The following is a 24857-nucleotide window of genomic DNA, read 5'->3' as shown; positions in this document are numbered from 1 at the left end:
CGATACCATGATCCGGCATAACCGGAAGTGCGTTCCACATATGTGGAACACAAACCGGAAGTGCGTTCCACCAGCATATCGGGCAAAGCCCGATATTATAGTAAAGTGGAACGCAAGAGAATGTAGATCATACAAAGAACAGCCAGACAGGTACCAGCATGGAGTATAAGGCCAGTGCACCGGACCGAATGCAAATAAATAAACCGATATATCGGAAGTGCGTTCCACCGGCATGGAATGCAACACTAATCACATGACCAGGTGGAACGCAACTAACCAGACCCGGAGAGTATACAAAACTATCAATGTGAACAAAACATTTCATATAAGGAAGGTCATGAACAAATGTACAAAAATAAGATAAATGTATAAATAATATATATATTGATAATCTGTAATGACATGGTGAAAATTAATATATATCAAAACAAATAAAGACATAAATATATTTAATAAGTGACACCCCAAAAGGGGAATACTCTAGCAAAAATTAAATATATTTATATCGTGGCTCACCCGTATCAGCTAGTATGGTTAGGGTGCTCTGTTTTAGGATGATTCACCTGTTCATCCAATATAACAAATATGACAAATAAGAAAAAGATAAAAACAGGCACTCACCAACTGGTATGTCTATAGTAGATTATTTAATAATAGTAAAATCCCATAAAATAATGAGTATAAAACACAATGTATCATAAAAACATGTGCACTAGGATTGATGATCTGAGTGCAGATAGCTATCACATGAGATATGTTGCAGGAACACAATATACTTCAAAAAAGTCTGTGCATATACAGTAGTATTGAAAAAAATTGTGAAAAATGTTTCTGAAAAAAAAATTTGAAAATTTTTGTAATAAAATAAGTGAACAAATGTCCTGTGAAAAAGTATATCCAGTGAAAAAAAATATATATATATTGTCCTGTGGAATAATTCTACTTAAATATTTCTGTGGAATATTCTGTGAAGAAAAGTTTGTGAAAAAACTTGCAGAAGTGAAAAAACTTGCAGAAGTATAGTATCTTCTTATAAGGATATTGTATCCATACAGTATAGCGTTAATGTGGCTGTAAATTATCTTGCAGAAAGCTGTGTCCAATAGCATATAACGCTGCTGTGACAGGACAACCAGCTTATAAAGTCCACACTCAGGGTTCAGTAAGGCATATATTAAGGAACTCGGGTTTTATAAATGGGGCGTCCCCCTCTTTATCAACCCTCTTACCTTGCCTTCAGAATGCCCCTCGCTTGTGTAGTTGCTGCTTTGCTGATTGCTGAATCCTTTGTATCTCTCAGTATGAGATCCGATACTTTGTATTTGCTGCTTGGTCTCTGCGTTCCACGTGGTGCTGTTGCGTATCACCTGGAAGCACTCAGCAGGAATCGCGTAGTCTCGCGATAACTTGAGCCAGCTTCACTTTCTCTGGCGTCCGGATCAGCAGTTAATAACTTGATCTTTGCTCGGGTTCAGGTGGGTAGTTTGTCTCTCACAGGATCAGCCAGACATGTTTCGAGGGACCTCCCTCTTCCTCAGTTAGCTACTGAGGAAGAGGGAGGTCCCTCGAAACATGTCTGGCTGATCCTGTGAGAGACAAACTACCCACCTGAACCCGAGCAAAGATCAAGTTATTTACTGCTGATCCGGACGCCAGAGAAAGTGAAACTGGCTCAAGTTATCGCGAGACTACCCGATTCCTGCTGAGTGCTTCCAGGTGATACGCAACAGCACCACGTGGAACGCAGAGACCAAGCAGCAAATACAAAGTATCGGATCTCATACTGAGAGATACAAAGGATTCAGAAATCAGCAAAGCAGCAACTACACAAGTGAGGGGCATTCTGAAGGCAAGGTAAGAGGGTTGATAAAGAGGGGGACGCCCCATTTATAAAACCCGAGTTCCTTAATATATGCCTTACTGAACCCTGAGTGTGGACTTTATAAGCTGGTTGTCCTGTCACAGCAGCGTTATATGCTATTGGACACAGCTTTCTGCAAGATAATTTACAGCCACATTAACGCTATACTGTATGGATACAATATCCTTATAAGAAGATACTATACTTCTGCAAGTTTTTTCACTTCTGTAAGTTTTTTCACAAACTTTTCTTCACAGAATATTCCACAGAAATATTTAAGTAGAATTATTCCACAGGACAATATATATATTTTTTTTTTCCACTGGATATACTTTTTCACAGGACATTTGTTCACTTATTTTATTACAAAATTTTCCAAAAAATTTTCAAATTTTTTTTAAAATTTTTTTTTCTGAAACATTTTTCAATTTTTTTTTCAATACTACTGTATATGCACAGACTTGTTTGAAGTATATTGTGTTGCTGCAACATATCTCATGTGATAGCTATCTGCACTCTGATCATCAATCCTAGTGCACATGTTTTTATGATACATTGTGTTTTATACTCATTATTTTATGTGATTTTACTATTATTAAATAATCTACTATAGACATACCAGTTGGTGAGTGCCTGTTTTTATCTTTTTCTTACTCTAGCAAAAATATATACTAATAAAGGGAGTACATATACAAAAATGGTGGACAATATGAATATAAATACACTAGTGCACAGAGAAAGATCAGTCCGTGACTCCAACATGTGAAGGCCTCCGTGTAGAAAAAAAAACGGACAAAGAAAGAACATAAATATGTGAAGCGGTACGTTTTATTACCACTTTCAATTCAGGTCATAATGCAGTGTTGAAATCATTGAAAACACACTGGAATATTTTATATATGGATCCGATTCTCCAACACCATTTACTTCCTAGACCATCTCTCACCTTTCGACGGGATAGAAATATTCGGGATGTGCTGGTCCACAGCCATTACCAGGTTACTACCCCTCCCCGACTATTTGGGTCAAAGGGTCCCAAATAGGGCTGCCGTCCTTGTGCGAATTGTGTGGCGTGTGCCAACATTCTCACTACTACCTCTTTTTCTGACTCGACAGGCCAGAAGACCTACCAAATCACACATACCATCACCTGTAGTACTATTGGGGTCATCTATGCTGCAAGTTGCCCATGTGGACTTCATTATGTGGGGCTTACATCACGGGAGTTGAAACGCCGGACGAGAGAACATGTCCTGGGGATACAGTCTGCGGCCAGTGAGGAGGATGACACTTCTCTCAAAACCATTCCTCGCCATTTTAAGAATCACCATGCTTGCGATAGCTCTCTCCTGAAGGTAAGAGGCATAGATAGGGTCTTTGTTGGCAGTAGGGCTGGCAATTGGAAACGTATATTGGCTCAACGGGAGGCGAAATGAATTTTTCAGTTGAACACAGTTACCCCCTATGGTTTGAATGAGGGTTTGAGCTTTGCCCCCTTTTTGCCGTAACTTCTTCCCATATGTCGTATAGGTCTGCTCTGCCATGTGTGATTCCCACTTTTTCATCAGTATTTTGTTCCTTGATATATCCTTTTTTAAGTGTGTTCTGTACATGGCTGGCTATGGGTCCGGTCGGACTTCTATCCACCCATGGTTTATTTTAGGTTTGGCTTTTGGGAGGATGTCCTCCTTACAAGTCTTATTTGGTATGTTTACTTTTAATTTTGGCTTTTAATTATGTTCTTTTTTCTTCTTTTGTCAGCTATATGTGTGGCCGCTTCACATATTTATGTTCTTTCTTTGTCCGGTTTTTTTTCTACACGAAGGCCTTCACATGTTGGAGCCACGGACTGATCTTCCTCTGTGCACCAGTGTATTTATATTCATATTGTCCACCATTTTTGTATATGTACTCCCTTTATTAGTATATATTTTTGCTAGAGTATTCCCCTTTTGGGGTGTCACTTATTAAATATATTTATGTCTTTATTTGTTTTGATATATATTCATTTTCACCATGTCATTACAGATTAATATTGATCTGGCACTTTATTGTGTATTTGTATGCACTGCACCTTTTTCAATATATATATTTATACATTTATCTTATTTTTGTACATTTGTTCATGAACTTCCTTATATGAAATGTTTTGTACACATTGATAGTTTTGTATACTCTCCGGGTCTGGTTAGTTGCGTTCCACCTGGTCATGTGATTAGCGTTGCATTCCATGCCGGTGGAACGCACTTCCGATATATCCGTTTATTTATTTGCATTCGGTCCGGTGCACTGGCCTTATACTCCATGCTGGTACCCGTCTGGCTGTTTTTTGTATGATCTACATTCTCTTGCGTTCCACTTTACTATAATATCGGGCTTTGCCCGATATGCTGGTGGAACGCACTTCCGGTTTGTGTTCCACATATGTGGAACGCACTTCCGGTTATGCCGGATCATGGTATCGGCCTGCTGTATTGAAGCGCTGCTCCACCCCATGGCGTATATTCATCAGGGGCCATATGCTAAGGTATCCATATAGTGCCTATCGCCTTTGTGTCTATTCGTTTATTCATTATTACTGTTTTCCATTCTATTATCGTTCTTTACATACTGGTAGTGACGCGTCCCATGATTAGGGCCGCCCCTCTTTGTAACCGGAAGTGACGCGATGCGTTCCAGGCTGGAACGCATTCGCTTCCTTCTCATGTGTGGCCACACATGTTCTTTCCCAGCTGTCTATGATGTATAATAATTATCAAGCTATAAAAGTCACCTTGCTAGCCTCCCCTAAACACACACTCTCCCCCTGAAGAAGCTTACGCGAAACTTGCGTTGGGGCTCTGTTGGTTCACTACTCAGGTATTTACTTTATGGGTCTCTTTATGGCTGATTCAATGTAATATACTTATGCACCTGGTCATATTTGCACTATGCACTTTATATCTTGGTATGTACTGTATTTTATTCTGATTTAGTCTTGATAGCTTTGGCTAGTCCTCTATATATTTGATATCTGGCTTGGGCCATATATATATATTTTAGGATATTTATATTATCTTTCTAGCCTTGATACGTTTTGTTATCCTGTGGTGCACTATTATTCTGAGTGCTCTCCATTCACCATTGTATTGTTGTTTTTTATGTGTATTTTAAAACATTTTGTCTCTTGTTGAGACTATAATAAAGTTTACATTCATCATTATTTGTGCTAGCCTTGTTTTCTTTTTTGGTGTTCTACCCTACGTGCAGGCTGAGCACGTGCACTCACATTCTTTGTCAGTCATTTTCTATTGGTTGTATATAAATGGTACTTTAAGTTACGTCCACACTCATCTGGGGATGAGACCCAGAGAGTGGGTGTGATTATTTTGTTGCTTAAAGGGGACGCCCAGTCTTGGGCTTTTTCTTTGCCGACTGGATCACAGTCTCTCCGATCAATAGATGCATTATTCAGAGCTTTAGTTCTCATCTATGATGACCCGGACCGAACCTCCCTGGCCGAGACTAAATTACGCAGCCTGCACCAGGGAGAGCGTTCAGCGGAGATCTATTGTTCCGAATTTAGGAGATGGGCTACGGATACTGAGTGGAATGATCCAGCTCTCCGTAGCCAGTTCTGTCAGGGATTATCTGAGAGGCTGAAGGATGCTTTAGCCTTTCATGAGAATGCTGAGTCTTTGGAAGCCTCTATGTCTTTGGCTGTACATATTGATAGACGCCTGAGAGAGAGAGAGATCTAAGGGTCCATTCTCTCAGGACGTTCTATTACATAACGTACCGTATTCCTTTGACTCTTTGGGTGAAGAGACTCCCGAGCTTATACCTGGGGATGAACCCATGCAATTAGGTGGAGAGACTCCGGGATCTGCTTGCAAAAGTAGGAATCGCAAGCAGGGAGTATGTTTTTTTCTGCGGTAAAAGGGGAAATTTTGTCAATATATGTCCAAGCATTCAGCAGCAAAAAGAGAAACAAAAAGGGGAGTCTAAATCCCATCTGACTATCGGAGGTGTGAGTGGGGAGTCAGAGAATTTGCATTTGTCCTTTGCTGGTAGTACTTGATTTCTCCTGACTGCTGAGGTGGCGCTAGAGTAAAAAACTGTGGGAATTTAAGTATTTATCGACAGCGGGGCTGGGGTGAACCTGATTGATGCTCAGTTTGTCCGCATGCATGGGTTATCACCAAGTACATTAAAAAAGACATTCCTGTATTTGCTATTGATTCTGCCCCTCTTACTCAGAGGTGCTTGTCGCAAGCTTTGCATGATATCAGATTAAGAGTGGGTGACTTTCTTCGAGAAGTTATCTCATGTTTTATCTTAGAAGGTCTCCCTGCACCTATGGTTCTAGGTTTACCGTGGCTTGCCAAGCATAATCCAACTATAGATTTGCAAGCTAGGCAGATTCTGGATTGGGGGACTATTGCATTGATAATTGTCTCAATACATCCTTTTCTGTGGTTACTACTTAGGCTGTACCCTTTTTTTTTTCCTGAGTTTGCCGATGTGTTTTCTGAGAGTGGATGTCAGGATTTACCTTCACATCGGGAATATAATTGCCCTGTCAATCTTATTCCCTGGGATAAATTGCCTAAATCTAGATTGTATAATCTTTCTGAACCTGAAGAGAATATATTGAGAGAATATATTGCTGAGAGTTTGAAGAAAGGACACAAGACCTGTCAAGTCTCCAGTGGCCTCAGGGTTCTTTTTTGTAAAAAAAAAAAGATGGAGGTCTTTGGCCATGTCTGGATTTTCGTGAACTCAATCAGATTACTATCTGTGATCCTTACCCTTTTCCTTTGATTCCTGATTTGTTTAACCAGTTATTGGTGCCATGGTTTTCTCCAAGTTGGATTTAAGGGGGGCATATAATCTGGTTAGGATCAAGGAAGGGGATGAATGGAAGACGGCTTTTAATACTCCTGAGGGGCACTTTGAGAACCTGGTCATGCCTTTCGGGTTGACGAATGCCCCATCGATCTTCCAACACTCTGTGAATGACATCTTTCATCACCTGGTGGGGAGGTTTGTGATCGTGTATTTGGATGACATTCTTATTTATTCTCCTGACATGGAAACACATCAGAATCATGTGAGACAGGTGTTACAGATTCTATGGGATTATAGATTGTTTGCAAAATTAGAGAAATGTGTTTTTGCGGTACACGAGGTACAGTTCTTGTGCTACCTGCTGTCATCTTCCGGTTTTCGAATGGATCCTGAGAAAATCTGTGCAGTATTGGACTGGGATCGACCCGAAAATCTCAAGGCTCTTATGCGGTTTTTAGGATTCACCAACTATTACTGAAAATATATTAAGAATTATTTGACAATAGTAAAACCCTTAACTGACATGACTAAGAAAGGGACGGATGTCTCTGTATGGTCTGGTTCAGCATTTCAAGCCTTTTCTGTGATTAAGGAATGCTTCTCTTCTGTTCCCATATTGGTTCAGCCAGATCTGTCACAATCGTTTATTGTGGACGCATCTGAGGTGGGGGTAGGAGCAGTTTTTTCACAGGGCCCATCACCTGGTAAATGGCGACCGTATGCATTTTTCTCAAAAAAACTATCCCCCGCTGAGAAAAATTATGATGTGGGTAAGGCCTCATGCACACGACCGTTGTGTGCATCCGTGGCCGTTGTGCCGTTTTCCGTTTTTTTTCGCGGACCCATTGACTTTCAATGGGTCCGTGGAAAAATCGGAAAATGCACCGTTTTGCAGCCGCATCCGTGATCCGTGTTTCCTGGCCGTGAAAAAAATATGACCTGTCCTATTTTTTTCACGGCCAACGGTTCACGGACCCATTCAAGTCAATGGGTCCGTGAAAAAACACGGATGCACACAAGATTGGCATCCGTGTCCGTGATCCGTGGCCGTAGTTTAGTTTTTATACAGACGGATCCGAAGATCCGTCTGCATAAAGCTTTTTCAAAGCTGAGTTTTCACTTCGTGAAAACTCAGAACCGACAGTATATTCTAACACAGAAGCGTTCCCATGGTGATGGGGACGCTTCTAGTTAGAATACACTACAAACTGTGTACAAGACTGCCCCCTGCTGCCTGGCAGCACCCGATCTCTTACAGGGGGCCGTGATCAGCACAATTAACCCCTTCAGGTGCGGCACCTGAAAGGGTTAATTGTACTATCATATCCCCCTGTAAGAGATCAGGGCTGCCAGGCAGCAGGGGGCAGACCCTCCCCCCCCTCCCCAGTTTGAATATCATTGATGGCCAGTGCGGCCCCCCCCCCCCCCTCTATTGTAATAATTCGTTGGTGGCACAGTGTGCGCCCCCCCCCCCCCCTCCCTCCATTGTAATAATTCGTTGGTGGCACAGTGTGCGCCCCCCCCCCCTTCCTCCCTCTATTGTAATAAATCGTTGGTGGCACAGTGTGCGCCCCCCATTGCCCCCCCCCCCCCTCCCTCTATAGCATTAACAACGTTGGTGGCCAGTGTGCGGCCTCCCATCTCCCCCCCCCCCATCATTGGTGGCAGCGGAGTTCCGATCGGAGTCCCAGTTTAATCGCTGGGGCTCCGATCGGTAACCATGGCAACCAGGACGCTACTACAGTCCTCGTTGCCATGGTTACTTAGCAATAGTACAATAGTTGAAGAGTCATACTTACCTGCTGCTGCGATGTTCTTGTCCGGCCGGGAGCTCCACCTACTGGTAAGTGACAGTGACAGGTCTGTGCGGCGCATTGCTAAATGAACCGTCACTTACCAGTAGGAGGAGCTCCCGACCGGACACGAACATCACAGATCCCAGGTAAGTATGAATCTTGTACTATTGCTAGTAACCCGCTGCCACCAATGATCGGGGGGGGGGGGGGGGGGGGGCGCAAGATGGGAGGCCGCACACTGGCCACCAATGTTGTTAATGCTATAGAGGGAGGGGGGCCAATAATTGCCACCAACGATTTATTACAATAGAGGGAGGAAGGGGGGGGGGGGGCGCACACTGTGCCACCAACGAATTATTACAATAGAGGGAGGAAGGGGGGGGGGGCGGGGGGGGCACACTGTGCCACCAACGAATTATTACAATAGAGGGAGGAAGGGGGGGGGGCGCACACTGTGCCACCAACGATTTATTACAATGGAGGGAGGAAGGGGGGGGGGGCCGCACTGGCCACCAATGATATTCAAACTGGGGAGGGGGGGGGGTCTGCCCCCTGCTGCCTGGCAGCCCTGATCTCTTACAGGGGGATATGATAGTACAATTAACCCCTTCAGGTGCGGCACCTGAGGGGTTAATTGTGCTGATCACGGCCCCCTGTAAGAGATCGGGTGCTGCTAGGCAGCAGGGGGCAGTCATGTACACAGTTTGTAGTATATTCTAACTAGAAGCGTCCCCATCACCATGGGAACGCCTCTGTGTTAGAATATACTGTCGGAAATGAGGTTTCACGATCTAACTCATATCCGACAGTATATTCTAACATAGAGGCGTTCCCATGGTGATGGGGACGCTTCAAGTTAAAATATACCATCGGATTGGAGAAAACTCGGATCTGATGGTATAAAAGGGACTCCGGACTTTACATTGAAAGTCAATGGGGACGGATCCGTTTGAAATGGCACCATATTGTGTCAACGTCAAACGGATCCGTCCCCATTGACTTGCATTGTAATTCAGGACGGATCCGTTTGGCTCCGCACGGCCAGGCGGACACCAAAATGACTTTTTTTTCATGTCCGTGGATCCGCCAAAAATCAAGGAAGACCCACGGACGAAAAAACGGTCACGGATCACGGGAAAACGGAACCCCGTTTTGCGGACCGCAAAAAAATACGGTCGTGTGCATGAGGCCTAAGCCAGATTTTTGTGATCAGTGAATACTGTGATCGGGTGAATCGCCCCTTCCGACCAATGATGCCATTCCTCAAAAGCCAATTTAATGGCCAGCAACTCTCTGTTAGGCCTCATGCACACGACCGTATTTTTTTGCGGTCCGCAAAACGGGGTTCCGTTTTCCCGTGATCCGTGACCGTTTTTTCGTCCGTGGGTCTTCCTTGATTTTTGGCGGATCCACGGACATGAAAAAAAAGTCATTTTGGTGTCCGCCTGGCCGTGCGGAGCCAAACGGATCCGTCCTGAATTACAATGCAAGTCAATGGGGACGGATCCGTTTGACGTTGACACAATATGGTGCCATTTCAAACGGATCCGTCCCCATTGACTTTCAATGTAAAGTCCGGAGTCCCTTTTATACCATCAGATCCGAGTTTTCTCCAATCCGATGGTATATTTTAACTTGAAGCGTCCCCATCACCATGGGAACGCCTCTATGTTAGAATATACTGTCGGATATGAGTTAGATCGTGAAACCTCATTTCCGACAGTATATTCTAACACAGAGGCGTTCCCATGGTGATGGGGACGCTTCTAGTTAGAATATACTACAAACTGTGTACATGACTGCCCCCTGCTGCCTAGCAGCACCCGATCTCTTACAGGGGGCCGTGATCAGCACAATTAACCCCTCAGGTGCCGCACCTGAAGGGGTTAATTGTACTATCATATCCCCCTGTAAGAGATCAGGGCTGCCAGGCAGCAGGGGGCAGACCCCCCCCCTCCCCAGTTTGAATATCATTGGTGGCCAGTGCGGCCCCCCCCCCCCTTCCTCCCTCCATTGTAATAAATCGTTGGTGGCACAGTGTGCGCCCCCCCCCCTTCCTCCCTCTATTGTAATAATTCGTTGGTGGCACAGTGTGCCCCCCCCCCCCCCCCCCCCTTCCTCCCTCTATTGTAATAATTCGTTGGTGGCACAGTGTGCGCCCCCCCCCCCCTTCCTCCCTCTATTGTAATAAATCGTTGGTGGCAATTATTGGCCCCCCTCCCTCTATAGCATTAACAACATTGGTGGCCAGTGTGCGGCCTCCCAGCTTGCGCCCCCCCCCCCGATCATTGGTGGCAGCGGGTTACTAGCAATAGTACAAGATTCATACTTACCTGGGATCTGTGATGTTCGTGTCCGGTCGGGAGCTCCTCCTACTGGTAAGTGACGGTTCATTTAGCAATGCGCCGCACAGACCTGTCACTGTCACTTACCAGTAGGTGGAGCTCCCGGCCGGACAAGAACATCGCAGCAGCAGGTAAGTATGACTCTTCAACTATTGTACTATTGCTAAGTAACCATGGCAACGAGGACTGTAGTAGCGTCCTGGTTGCCATGGTTACCGATCGGAGCCCCAGCGATTAAACTGGGACTCCGATCGGAACTCCGCTGCCACCAATGATGGGGGGGGGGGAGATGGGAGGCCGCACACTGGCCACCAACGTTGTTAATGCTATAGAGGGAGGGGGGGGGGGGCAATGGGGGGCGCACACTGTGCCACCAACGATTTATTACAATAGAGGGAGGAAGGGGGGGGGGGCGCACACTGTGCCACCAACGAATTATTACAATGGAGGGAGGGAGGGGGGGGGGCGCACACTGTGCCACCAACGAATTATTACAATAGAGGGAGGGGGGGGGCCGCACTGGCCATCAATGATATTCAAACTGGGGAGGGGGGGGGAGGGTCTGCCCCCTGCTGCCTGGCAGCCCTGATCTCTTACAGGGGGATATGATAGTACAATTAACCCTTTCAGGTGCCGCACCTGAAGGGGTTAATTGTGCTGATCACGGCCCCCTGTAAGAGATCGGGTGCTGCCAGGCAGCAGGGGGCAGTCTTGTACACAGTTTGTAGTGTATTCTAACTAGAAGCGTCCCCATCACCATGGGAACGCTTCTGTGTTAGAATATACTGTCGGTTCTGAGTTTTCACGAAGTGAAAACTCAGCTTTGAAAAAGCTTTATGCAGACGGATCTTCGGATCCGTCTGTATAAAAACTAAACTACGGCCACGGATCACGGACACGGATGCCAATCTTGTGTGCATCCGTGTTTTTTCACGGACCCATTGACTTGAATGGGTCCGTGAACCGTTGGCCGTGAAAAAAATAGGACAGGTCATATTTTTTTCACGGCCAGGAAACACGGATCACGGATGCGGCTGCAAAACGGTGCATTTTCCGATTTTTCCACGGACCCATTGAAAGTCAATGGGTCCGCGAAAAAAAACGGAAAACGGCACAACGGCCACGGATGCACACAACGGTCGTGTGCATGAGGCCTTATCTGGAGTCGGCGAAACGATTGAACCCAAGACAAGCCAGATGGGCCCTGTTTTTCACCAGATTCAATTTCACTGTCACCTATCGTCCTGGGATTAAGAATTTGAAGGAGGACGCCTTGTCATGTAGTTTCCCTGGAGGTGGTGATTTTGAAAACCCGAGTCCCATACTGTCTAAAGGGGTGGTGATTAGTGTTGATCACGAACATTCTAATTTCGAATTTTTATCGCGAATATAGGTAATTCGAAAATTTTGCAAATATTTCGAATATAGTGATATATATTCCTAATTTCGAATATTCGAGAATTTTTTATTGCAAATTTTCGTAATGCGAATTTTTATCGCAAGTTTTTCAATTGCCGAGAAAAAACATGATTCCTCCCTGCTTCTTGCTTGTGGGCCAATGACTCATTGGCCCACAAGCAAGAAGCAGGGAGGAATCATGACTTTAAATGGGAAAAATTATGAATATTCTAAAAAACTAATATATAGTACTATATCGAATATATTCGTTTTTTCGAATATTCGTAATATTCTAAAACAAGATTATATAGCAATATAGCGAATATTTGAAAAAAAAACAAATGTAGAGCAATTTAGCTAATATAGTGCTATAATCTTCTTTGTCTAATAGTTGCAATTTTTTTTTTCATCTGAAGTCCAGATTGGAAAAAAATTTCAACCATTGAAAAAAAGATTATAGCACTATATTAGCTAAATTGCTCTATATTCGTTTTTTTCTTCGAATATTCGCTATATTGCTATATATTCTTGTTTTAGAATATTACGAATATTCGAAAAAATTAATATATTTGTTTTTTTGAATATTCTTAATATTCTAAAACAAGAATATATAGCAATATAGCAAATATTCGGAAAAAAATAAACGAATATAGAGCAATTTAGCTAAGATAGTGCTATAATCTTCTTTGTCTAATAGATGTAATTTTTTTCTCATCTGAAGTTCAGATTGGAAAAAAATTCCAACTATAAAAAAAAAGATTATAGCACGATATTAGCTAAATTGCTCTACATTCGTTTTTTTCTAATATTGGCTGTATTGCTATATATTCTTGTTTTAGAATATTACGAATATTCAAAAAAACAAATATATTCGATATAGATATGCAAGAAGCAGGGAGGAATCATGTTTTTGCTAGGCAATTGAAAAATTCACGATAAAAATTAGCATTACGAAAATTTGCATATTACGCGATCATTACCTTGTCGATTTTTCGAGTAAAAAAATCGTTGAATATTACGAATATCGCAAATTCGAATATGACTACTGCCACTCATCACTAGTGGTGATATCCGCCCTCTACCCTGACCTTGAGGTGAAGGTGTTAAAGGCTCAGGGAGACTTACCGGACTCGTGTCCCTCTGGGAAGCTATTTGTGCCACCGGAATTGTGTCGCAAGGTGTTGGAGGAACATCATTGTACAGTTCTTACAGGACATCCTCGGAGTAGGTCCACTGCCAACCTCATATCTCGTAGATTCTGGTGGCCTGGGTGGCACAAAGGACTATGTGTGAGCGTGTACTACCTGTGCACGTGCCAAGGTTACACATACTCAACCTTCTGGATCTTTACTTCCATTACCCATTCCGTCCAGACCATGGACTCATGTTTCCATAGACTTTATCACTGATCTACTTAATTCTTCAGAAAAGACAGTTATTCTGGTGGTAGTTGATCGCTTTAGTAAAATGGTAAATTTTATTGCATTACCAGGTCTACCTAATGCTAAAACCCTTGCACAGTTATTTGTTCGCAAAATTGTGAAACTCCATGGCATTCCCACTGACGTGGTCTCAGATCGTGGGACTCAGTTTGTTTCCAGATTCTTGAAGGTATTCTGTACTCGTCTGGGAATTCAATTGTACTTTTCTTCGGCTTTTCATCCTCATTTGAATGGACAGACGGAGCGCACTAATCAGAGTCTGGAGAATTACTTGAGATATTTTGTATCTGAGAACCAGGAGGAGTGGTCTTCCTTTTTGTCTTTGGCAGAGTTTGCCATAAACAATCGTAGTCAGGAGTCCACTGGTGAGTCGCCGTTTTTTGGGGCCTATGGATTTCACCCGCAGTTTGGCACACTTTCTGGTTATAATACTTCTGGTATCCCTGAAGACGAACGTTTTTCATCATCATTGTCATCGATATGGCGAAAAATTCTAAATAACTTGAAAAATATGGGCAACAAATATAAAAGTGTGGCTGACAGGAAACATATTAATGGTCCGGACCTAAGTGTGGGTGATTCTGTGTGGTTGTCCACAAGAAACATTAAGTTGAAGGTAGCTTCCCGGAAGTTGGGTCCAAGGTTTATCGGCCCATATAAGATCACGACCATTATTAATGCTGTAGCTTTTCGTCTTGAGCTTCCTCAGGCCCTGAAAATTCATAATGTGTTCCATAGGTCTTTGTTGAAAAAATATGTGGAACCTTTACAGTCATCTTCCTTGCCACCCGCTCCAGTCATGGTGGACGGTAATTTGGAATTCGAGATCACGAAAATAGTTGACTCTCGAGTTTTCTGTAAATCCCTTCAATATCATGTTCACTGGAAAGGTTATGGACCAGAGGAGAGGATGTGGGTGCCAGCATCTGACATTAATGCCAATCGTTTAGTTAATGCCTTTCATTGTTCTCACCCGGATAAGGTCAGTCCTGGGTGCCCAGAGGTCACCCATAGAAGTGGGGGTTACTGTTACGGACATTCCCTTGGCAGGTACCAGGAGATTGTAGAGACCAGCAACTCGTGGGTTAAATTGACAAGTTCACTGTGGATCTTATTATGTCTGTGTTTTGGTGAATGCCACACCCCTTGCTTCGGGTGTTGCTTGTTGGTAATTTACTTTTCCCATAAGTAGCCGCTTCTCACTCTTGGATGTGTGGTTTATAGTTTTTCTTCCTGCCTTCTAACTAGCTGGTCGGTTGTACTCTGTGGTGCTTCTAGAGTAGTGATGTCGCGAACATAAAATTTTCCGTTCGCGAACGCTGAAAGTGAATTTCTGCAAATAGACTTCAATAGGCAGGCGAATTTTAAAACCCACAGGGACTCTTTCTAGCCACAGTAGTGATGGAAAAGTTGTTTCAAGGGGACGAACACCTGGACTGTGGCATGCCGGAGGGGGATCCATGGCAAAACTCCCATGGAAAATGATGTAGTTGACGCAGAGTTGGATTTTAATCCATAAAGGGCATAAATCACCTAACAATCCAAATTTTTTTTGAACAATGTGGTTTAAAACATCCAGTGTGTGTATACGATCAGGTATGATGTTGTATCGATCAGGTAGTGTAAGGGTTACGCCCGCTTCACAGACATTGACAGACCAAACTCCCCTTTTAAGGCACCGCAAACAACCGCAAACAGTCCATTTGCCCAACCGCAAACTCCCCATTTGTTCAAGGTTGGATACCAAGCTAGCCATGTCCCGTTGATGTCATTGAAGGTTTCTTCCTACACCCAGCCACGTACAACACCAAGGGTCCCGGAAAGGTGAATTGAATTGATTTTTCGAACGGGGAGATGGTTAAAAAAACGCTGGCTCCCTCCCCTTTGTTTGAATCCACGGTCACTGCATCTGTGCCGTGCAATTTACTGCCCCACCCAATATGAGTGGTATTTTCTGTAGTTCTCTCTTCTCATCAGTTTAATCCCTGTTACGTCCCCAATCTGGGGTCAATTTATTAAAAAGATTTTTCGAACGGGGAGATGGTTGAAAAAATGCTGGCTCCCTCCTCTTTGTTTGAATCCACGCCACGGTCACTGCGTCTGCACCGTGCAATTTACTGCCCCACTGGATATGAGTGGTATTTTCTGTAGTACTATTCTCATCAGTTTAATCCCTGTTACGTCCCCAATCTGGGGTCAAATTATTAAATAGATTTTTCGAACGGGGAGATGGTTAAAAAAATGCTGTCTCCCTCCCCTTTGTTTGAATCCACGCCACGGTCACTGCGTCTGCTCCGTGCAATTTACTGCCCCACCCAATATAAGTGGTATTTTCTGTAGTACTATTCTCATCAGTTTAATCCCTGTTACATCCCATATCAGGGTGGGATTGCCTTTTGTGAAAAAAAAATTTAGGCTGGTACCTTCGACTGCCTTCACAGTGACAGACCAAACTCTGATACACCAAAATGAATTGATTTTAGGAACCGGGAGATGGAAAAAGCAGCTTGGTCGGTCCTCTTACTCAGTCCCAAGTTGGGGCACTGCGCGTGCACGGAGCAATGTGCTGTGACACCCTATATGAGTGGTGTCTTAACTAGTACTATTCCTATCAGTTTAATCCCTGTTACGTCCCCTATCCGGGGACGTGTGTCGAATTGATTAACCATTGTCGAATTAACGAACCATTACGACATCCTGGAATAATTTAGTTCTGAGCTTTGTACTTGCTTTGTATTGGAATTGATTGGGATTTTTTAAATTGTCTGCATTATTTCTAATAAACTATTAAGAGACTTTATTATGATTTTTTTATTTTATGTATTAAAAACCCACCCATACAACTTTAAAAATAAAAATAAAAAAAATGTATGTTTTTTTCTATGAGAAATTATCCAGCCGATCGCTTTTGGTCTGATCATAATGAAGCAACGGCCTTATCATCTAGGGTGTGGCAACATTGCCAACACACTCATAGAGGTGATGATCGCTTCATTGTGATATGCAAGCCCCTTCACCACAACAAGGTAACGATCACGAAGGGGAATTGACACTTGTATGTGCCTTTTTTTGTTTGTTTTGTTTTTGCAGCCACAGTGCAGCACCAGAGGCCAGAAAAATTAGGCATGTACACATGCCTAAAAAAGAATGTTATTGTTGCAGCCGCTGTTGTAGCAGCGGCCGGAAAAATTGATGTTTTCAAGGCAGAAAGGTGACTAAAACATTGCGGCTTGAACCCTAGTTGGTGGCGGAGAATTCACGAAAGTCATCCGGTATGCAGACATTAAATACAGCAGCGTGAGGACCATTTTGAGGCCAAGGCATGTCATCAGGCCCTTTGTTAGTCAAACGTATCCCCCACTGTCAGTCCCTTCGGGATCCATGCCTCATTCATCTTAATGAAGGTGAGGTAATCAACACTTTTTTGACCTATGCGACTTCTTTTGTCAGTGACAATGCCTCCTGCTGAACTGAAGGTCCTTTCTGACAGGACACTTGAAGCGGGGCAGGCCAGAAGTTCTATCGCAAACTGGGATAGCTCAGGCCACAGGTCAAGCCTGCACACCCAGTAGTCAAGGGGTTCATCGCTCCTCAGAGTGTCGATATCTGCAGTTAAGGCGAGGTAGTCTGCTACCTGTCGGTCGAGTCGTTCTCTAAGGCTGGATCCCGAAGGGCTGTGGCGATGTGTAGGACTGAAAAAGCTCTGCATGTCCTCCATCAACAACACATCTGTAACGCGTCCTGTCCTTGCCGCCGTGGTTGTGGTAGGAGGAGGATTACTTTCACCTCTTCCCCTGTTAGATTCCCATTGTGCAGTGACATCCCCCTTATAAGCTGTGTAAAGCATATTTTTTTGATTTGTTTTGAACTGCTGCATCCTTTCTGACTTTCGGTAAGTTGGTAACATTTCCGCCACTTTCTGCTTATACCGGGGGTCTAGTAGCGTGGCCACCCAGTACAGGTCGTTCTCCTTCATCCTTTTTATACGAGGGTCCCTCAACAGACATGACAGCATGAAAGACCCCATTTGCACAAGGTTGGATGCCAAGCTACTCATTTCTTGTTCCTCGTCCTCACTGATGTCATTGACGGTCTGTTCTTCACCCCAGCCACGTACAACACCACGGGTCCCAGATAGGTGACAACAACGAGCACCCTGGGATGCCTGCTGTGGTTGGTCTTCCTCCTCCTCAAAGTCACATTCCTCCTCTGAGTCCTCTTCCTCACACTCCTCTTCCAGCGTTGCCGCAGGTCCAGCAAGAGATGATGACAAGGCTGTTTCTGGTGGTGATGGTGACCACAACTCTTCCTCTTCACGCTCATCTACAGCCTGATCTAGCACTCTTCGCAGGGCACGCTCCAGGAAGAAAACAAATGGGATGAGGTCGCTGATGGTGCCTTTGGTGCGACTGACTAGGTTTGTCACCTCCTCAAAAGGATGCATGAGCCTACAGGCATTGCGCATGAGCGTCCAGTAACGTGGCAAAAAAATTCCCAGCTCCGCAGAGGCTGTCCTAGCACCCCGGTCATACAAATACTCGTTGACGGCTTTTTCTTGTTGGAGCAGGCGGTCGAACATTAGGAGTGTTGAATTCCAACGTGTCGGGCTGTCGAAAATCAAGCGCCTCACTGGCATGTTGTTTCGGCGCTGAATGTCTGAAAAGTGCGCCATGGCCGTGTAGGAACGCCTGAAATGGCCACACACCTTCCTGGCCTGCTTGAAGACGTCCTGTAAGCCTGGGTACTTAGACACAAAGGGTTGTACGATGAGATTCAACATGTGTGCCATGCACGGCACATGTGACAACTTGCCCAAATTCAATGCCGCCAACAAATTGCTTCCATTGTCACACACCACTTTTTCGATCTCCAGTTGGTGTGGGGTCAGCCACTGATCCACCTGTACGTTCAGGGCGGACAGGAGTGCTGGTCCGGTGTGGCTCTCTGCTTTCAGGCAAGTCAACCCCAAGACAGCGTGACACTGTCGTATCCGTGATGTGGAATAGCCCCTGGGGAGCTGGGGGGATTCAGTTGATGTGCAGCCAGACGCTGCAGCAGAAGAGGACTCAGCCGAGGAGGTTATGGATGAGGATGGAGTAGGAGGAGTAGAGGAGGTGGCAGTAGGCCTGCCTGCAAGTCGTGGCGGTGTCACCATCTCCGCTGCAGAGCCACGCATTCCATGCTTGTCAGCCATCAGCAGGTTGACCCAATGCACAGTGTAGGTGATATACCTGCCCTGACCGTGCTTTGAAGACCAGGTATCAGTGGTCAGATGGACCCTTGCCCCAACACTGTATGCCAGAGATGCCATGACTTCCTTTTCAATCACTGAGTAGAGGTTTGGGATTGCCTTTTTTGAAAAAAAAAATCGTCCGGGTACCTTCCACTGTGGTGTCCCAATAGCGACAAATTTTTTGAAGGCCTCAGACTCCACCAGCTGGTATGATAAAAGCTGGCGGGCTAAGAGTTCCGTCAAGCCAGCTGTCAGATGCCGGGCAAGGGGGTGACTCTGGGACATTGGCTTCCTACGCTCAAACATTTCCTTTACAGACACCTGACTGTGGGCAGATGAGATGGAACTGGTGAAGGTGAGAGGCGGAGTGGCGGGTGGTTGAGAGGGGGCAAGGAGGACAGCAGTGGTTGACAAGGCTGAAGATGCTGGACAAGGAGGAGGATGATGGCTTAGAGGTCGTGTGCTGCTTCTACTCGTCATCATGTATTGATCCCATAGGCGTTTGTGATGTGTGATCATGTGCCTTCGCAAAGCAGTTGTACCTAGGTGGGTGTTGGCCAGCGGACACAATACAGTCTGTGTGGGCCTGACACACACGGGATTGCAAATGGGATTAGATCACAGAAAAAAATTAAATATAATAGCAAGCAGCACTGTCCCTCCTCTCACACACGGGCAGGCAACTGCAATATATGTATTGTGGGGGGTTAGCTCTTCTCCGGGGGCGATTCACACAAATATCGTCGCCAGACACCAAGTTTCTGGTCCAAACATCACTTTATTTGGCTCCTCAGCAATCCAAACATAAATGGTACAAAATAAACACCTGCCCGGCTGGGCTCTAACTAAACATATAATATCCTGACTCACCTAAAGTCACAGTTCACACCCTGTGAACACATGCGGCTTTGTCAGCCAATGTCCCACAGCCTCCTGGCTGCACAGAGCCCAGTACGCCCACTGTCTCCAGTCCAGTGTCTCTTGTGGGGGATTGGGGCTCAGTAGTCCGCCTGACTATGGCCCTGCGACCCTCCCAGGCGTCGCTGCGTCCCCCAACTCCAGGCTATCTCCCAGCCTTGTGGTCCCTCAGCCTTGCCCAGCTGAGACCACACAGACAGAGCCTCCAGGCCTCTGTCCACAGGTAACACACTACCCCCTTTCTGACACTCTGGGAGGTGCCTTATGCCAGGCTGATTACCTCCAGCTTCTCTCACCTGTGGTGGAACAGGGGTGTGGACCACACTATCCACCCCTTCCTTGCCTCTAACCTGAGTGAGACCTGTCACTGTCTCACATATCCCCCCCCTTTGTTCAAGCCCGTGAGGGTGAACACCTGCATAACCACGGGAGGCTGGTGAGAGGGTATCCACCTGGCCTGGACGTGGGGAACAGCCACCCACCCTGCTCTTTGGCTGCTCCCAATAAGAACCGGCCCAGCTTGGCTCTACAGCCACACTAAGTAACACAGTGTCAGCGAGCACTAGCTGCCGCTGACACAGAAAATTACCGGTTCTTATTTCACCGAGGCCAGGAAACTCGGTGACACATACCTTCCCTTTGTTCTGCCAGACCCACGCCAGCAGAGCTTGGTTTATCACCCAAACTAGCATCTTGCCCAATCTAATCTGCCTAAAGGCCTCATGTGCCCATCTCATGGTCAGGTACTCTCTTCCTACTCTTTCGTGGGTGATAATGATGCGCTCTCGCACTCTTCGATCTCTCTCTCGTTTTTGATCCTCTGGCTCCCGCACTTGCGCCTCATGTCCTTTCTTGGACTGCTGCCGCTCTTGACTGAACTGTTCCCAGTCATGGTCACGTTCCGACACTTCCTCCTTTGCTTTGCAGGGCTCCTTAACCAGAGCCTGCTTGCCCCTACTCGCTTCTTTAGTGGCTTTTTCCACTTCGGCCGCGGCCCCCTTTTGCTTAACTTTGGTCTCTGCAGCACCTGGAGACTTCACGTCAACCAACACATCCGCCTTAACTTTTTCAGCCTTTGTCTTCTTGGAGTCTCTTTGACCGCCTTCTCATCCTTCTCGGACATGGCACCATACACTTGCCCTGTTAACCCCTCCCCCTCTTTCTCATCGAGGCAGGAGGCACCAGGGTCTTCAGCAGACTCCTTGTCTTCTGTCATTTTCTCCAGAGGCTCACCCAGGACACTGTTCTCCTTTTGAGGAGGAGTCAGGAGATACAGCCCATCGTAATAGCCCGGATCCAAAAACTGATCGTTCACCTCCTCGTACTTCTTCCCCAGCAGCCTGCTGGCTATTTGAAAGGCCTTGCATGCAGAGGGGACGTGTTCCAGGCCTAGGTTACACGCTACCACGGGTCTGTGGTCTTCGGCATTCACATCAGCCCCATCAACTGGTTTAGCAGAAGCATCTTCCATCTTCTCTGCCACAGCCAGCACCACAGTGCCACCCTCTCCAGTCCCATTTTTAACAGGCTCTGGCTTCTTGACATCTTCCAGAGAACTCTCCTCTTCAGGTTTCTCACCTTCCACCTGCTGTTTGAGAGCACACTTAGATTTCTCCAACTCATCTTTTAAGCGCATGAGATTTTCAGTCTCTGCTCTGAGTTGCTTGTTCAGCCTCTCCAATTCAGCATGCTCCTCAAGCGCTTTTTCCAGGGCTTTAGCCAAGGAGAGGGCCTTGGTCTCCTTTTCCCAAGCATCAGTCTCTGTTTGGTCACGTTTTTCACCATATCGAGCCGAGATGTATTTCTCTTCAGCTAGGAGCCAGTCACATTTCTCCTGTTTCTTTGCTGGATTAGACATAACTTGCTTCTGGTGGTCCAGGTCCACCATCAGATCATCCAATCCTCGCTGAAGTTTGTTCTTGGTTTTCTCCACCTTTTTGTATGTCACACCCTGTTTCTCCAGGCACTGAACCACCAACTCCATGTTTTTCAGCAGTTTCTTTTCAGCTTTTTGCACAAGCTTGTGGGAAGTGCCCCGCTTTTTGGCCTCCGGTTCCAGCTGCTCCTTGCTCGGCTCTGCTGCAGCAGATGTAGGAGTATCACCATTCTCTTTCTGGCTCTCCTTCTTTGCCCTTTCTGAAGCCTTCTTCAGTTACTCTGTGAAGACAGCTAGTCCCGTCTCTAACGTTTCTAGGGAGCGTGAGGAGAGAGAGAGAGATCATCCTCCTGTTTGCAGCTGTACTGTCGTGTCAGGTCACCTACAACTGTCTGGATATGGGCTTCAGACCCTAGGCTGATGTCACCCGACTTAATTCTCATCTCGTCAGATATAACTGTCTGGTCGCTACTAGTAACCACCTTTGTTTCACAGGACCTTGACATGGTAGCTTCACTCTCTGGGTTGCTATCGGTCACAGCACATACGTCACCTATACCGCTCGTGTCATTATTAATTCTGACCTCTAGGGGCACCAATGAGCTAATCCCCACCTGGGACACTTCCTTAGTAACCAACCAACATTGTGGAGACTGCATTTCCCCCTCTGGTACGTGCGGTACACCCTCTAACCCTATCATATTCTCCGGCACCTTCAAACACTGAGCTGGAGCTGGGCTTTGCTCCACACTACTTATATGCATGTCTTCTAACTTTTTGATTACGTCATATCGCGCTTCATGAAACATAGCAGATGCAGAAAATAAAGTTTTATCATCATTTACATTTTTACCACCAGGGGGCGCTTCTCCCCTGACCACAACCTGCAACGGAAAAGTTATATCACTGTCACCACATATTTCATGTGACATCATATTTTCCTTATGCATTTCCGCACTTTTGTCACCATCACTTTGCACTTGACCAGCACCATTGTTTCCAATGGTCAATATTCTTTCCCCATGCAGGTCAAAGTGCAACTCCCTTAGATCCTCACTTAAAGGGACAGGTACAGGTTCTGCAGGAGTTTCATCACTATCTGCAGAAGTGTCTCCATTACTCCACAGCAACAACCCAATATCACGGCCCAACACTCCCTCATGCATGAGCGTATCTGTAACATCAAATTCATCAGTCTCTGTTCTCAATGGAGTCTCACGCTCAGTGAAAATCAGCGGATAGTCCTTTATCGCACGACTGTCCAGCACCTTTAATATTTTACCAGTCTCAGGTTTCAATATTGTGCTATCTCTTACCCGGGCTAGCATGGGATCCCGGATCCTTGTCATCCCAAAACTAGCTTTGGTCATGGGCAACTGAGGTAACACAGAAACCTTCTCCCCTGTAGATTTCTGCGAGGGAGCAATCACAGCAGGCTTATCCGCCTGTCCAGACACAGACTTATTACCCACCGGCCCAGCAGGTAACCCCTGCCGCCGGCTCACTGTCACTGGGTATGCCACATAGTTAATAACAGGAACAGTCTTACCCTTTGTAATCCACCATTCTGGTAAAGTAGTGACATTCTCTCCCGCGGACTCATCAAGGTTGTGGTTGCTCCTAGCAACAGCTTTACTGCACCTCCGCACTTCCTCTCCAGGACTCCGGACACAGTCGCAGGGAAGATATGCACTCCTGAGAACCGCACCGCTCTCCACCTCTTTGTCTTCCCGACGGTTGCCCTTGGCAACGGCATATCTTCGCCTTTTATCAGGAACTCCGCTCCACAACTGCCCAAACAATGGAAAGTCCTTGCCCAGTACAAATTCCACTTCCAGTGTCTCACATTTTAACAGCTCCCATTGCACAGAGCCATAGTCCGTCACAAAGGTCAGTGACACCGTAGTTTTTGTCTCTGGCCCCCTTGTTACAAAGTCCAGAATTCCAGGCAGGACCCGAGACACTTGCTGGCGGGAGTCTAGAATGACCCCCAGCGGGATTCCGCCGATCACTAACTCGCAGGATTTCTCCCACGGGCTATACCATTTTGCAGCCATTTCCACTGCTCAGTCTCTTGTACTGGGCTTCTGGCCCTTTAAATCCTGCACTGTTTGCACCACAGAAAAAAAAAAGTCCAGTTTAACACCAGCAGTCTCTGCTCTGCAAACTAGCAGGCTTCCAGCATTTTTACTTATCAGCAGGGACACCTGCCCGCATCCGACACCAATTGTGGGGGGTTAGCTCTTCTCCGGGGGCGATTCACACAAATATCGTCGCCAGACACCAAGTTTCTGGTCCAAACATCACTTTATTTGGCTCCTCAGCAATCCAAACATAAATGGTACAAAATAAACACCTGCCCGGCTGGGCTCTAACTAAACATATAATATCCTGACTCACCTAAAGTCACAGTTCACACCCTGTGAACACATGCGGCTTTGTCAGCCAATGTCCCACAGCCTCCTGGCTGTACAGAGCCCAGTATGCCCACTGTCTCCAGTCCAGTGTCTCTTGTGGGGGATTGGGGCTCAGTAGTCCGCCTGACTATGGCCCTGCGACCCTCCCAGGCGTCGCTGCGTCCCCCAACTCCAGGCTATCTCCCAGCCTTGTGGTCCCTCAGCCTTGCCCAGCTGAGACCACACAGACAGAGCCTCCAGGCCTCTGTCCACAGGTAACACACTACCCCCTTTCTGACACTCTGGGAGGTGCCTTATGCCAGGCTGATTACCTCCAGCTTCTCTCACCTGTGGTGGAACAGGGGTGTGGACCACACTATCCACCCCTTCCTTGCCTCTAACCTGAGTGAGACCTGTCACTGTCTCACAGTATATATAAAAAATAATATAAAAAGCAGACTGATGTACCAGCCCTGAAAAGGGCTTTTTGGGATGCTGTCAGGACGCTGTCCTTACAGCAGATGAGTCTGTGGTCACAGAACAATGCCCTAGCTAACGCTTTCCCTATTGAATCAGCAGCAGCAGCACTTTCCCTCCTCTCACTGAGAATGCAGATTCCGAATGAATCTAAAATGAATGCTGTCCGGGAAGTGGGAGGGTCTGGGAGGGAGGGTCTGCTGCTGATTGGCTGGAATGTGTCTGCTGACTGTGAGGTACAGGGTCAAAGTTTACTCAATGATGATGTATAGGGGGCGGACCGAA

The sequence above is a fragment of the Bufo bufo genome, chromosome 3, assembly GCF_905171765.1.
Source record: "Bufo bufo chromosome 3, aBufBuf1.1, whole genome shotgun sequence".
Taxonomy (NCBI): domain Eukaryota; kingdom Metazoa; phylum Chordata; class Amphibia; order Anura; family Bufonidae; genus Bufo; species Bufo bufo.
This window is presented reverse-complemented; position numbering follows the sequence as displayed.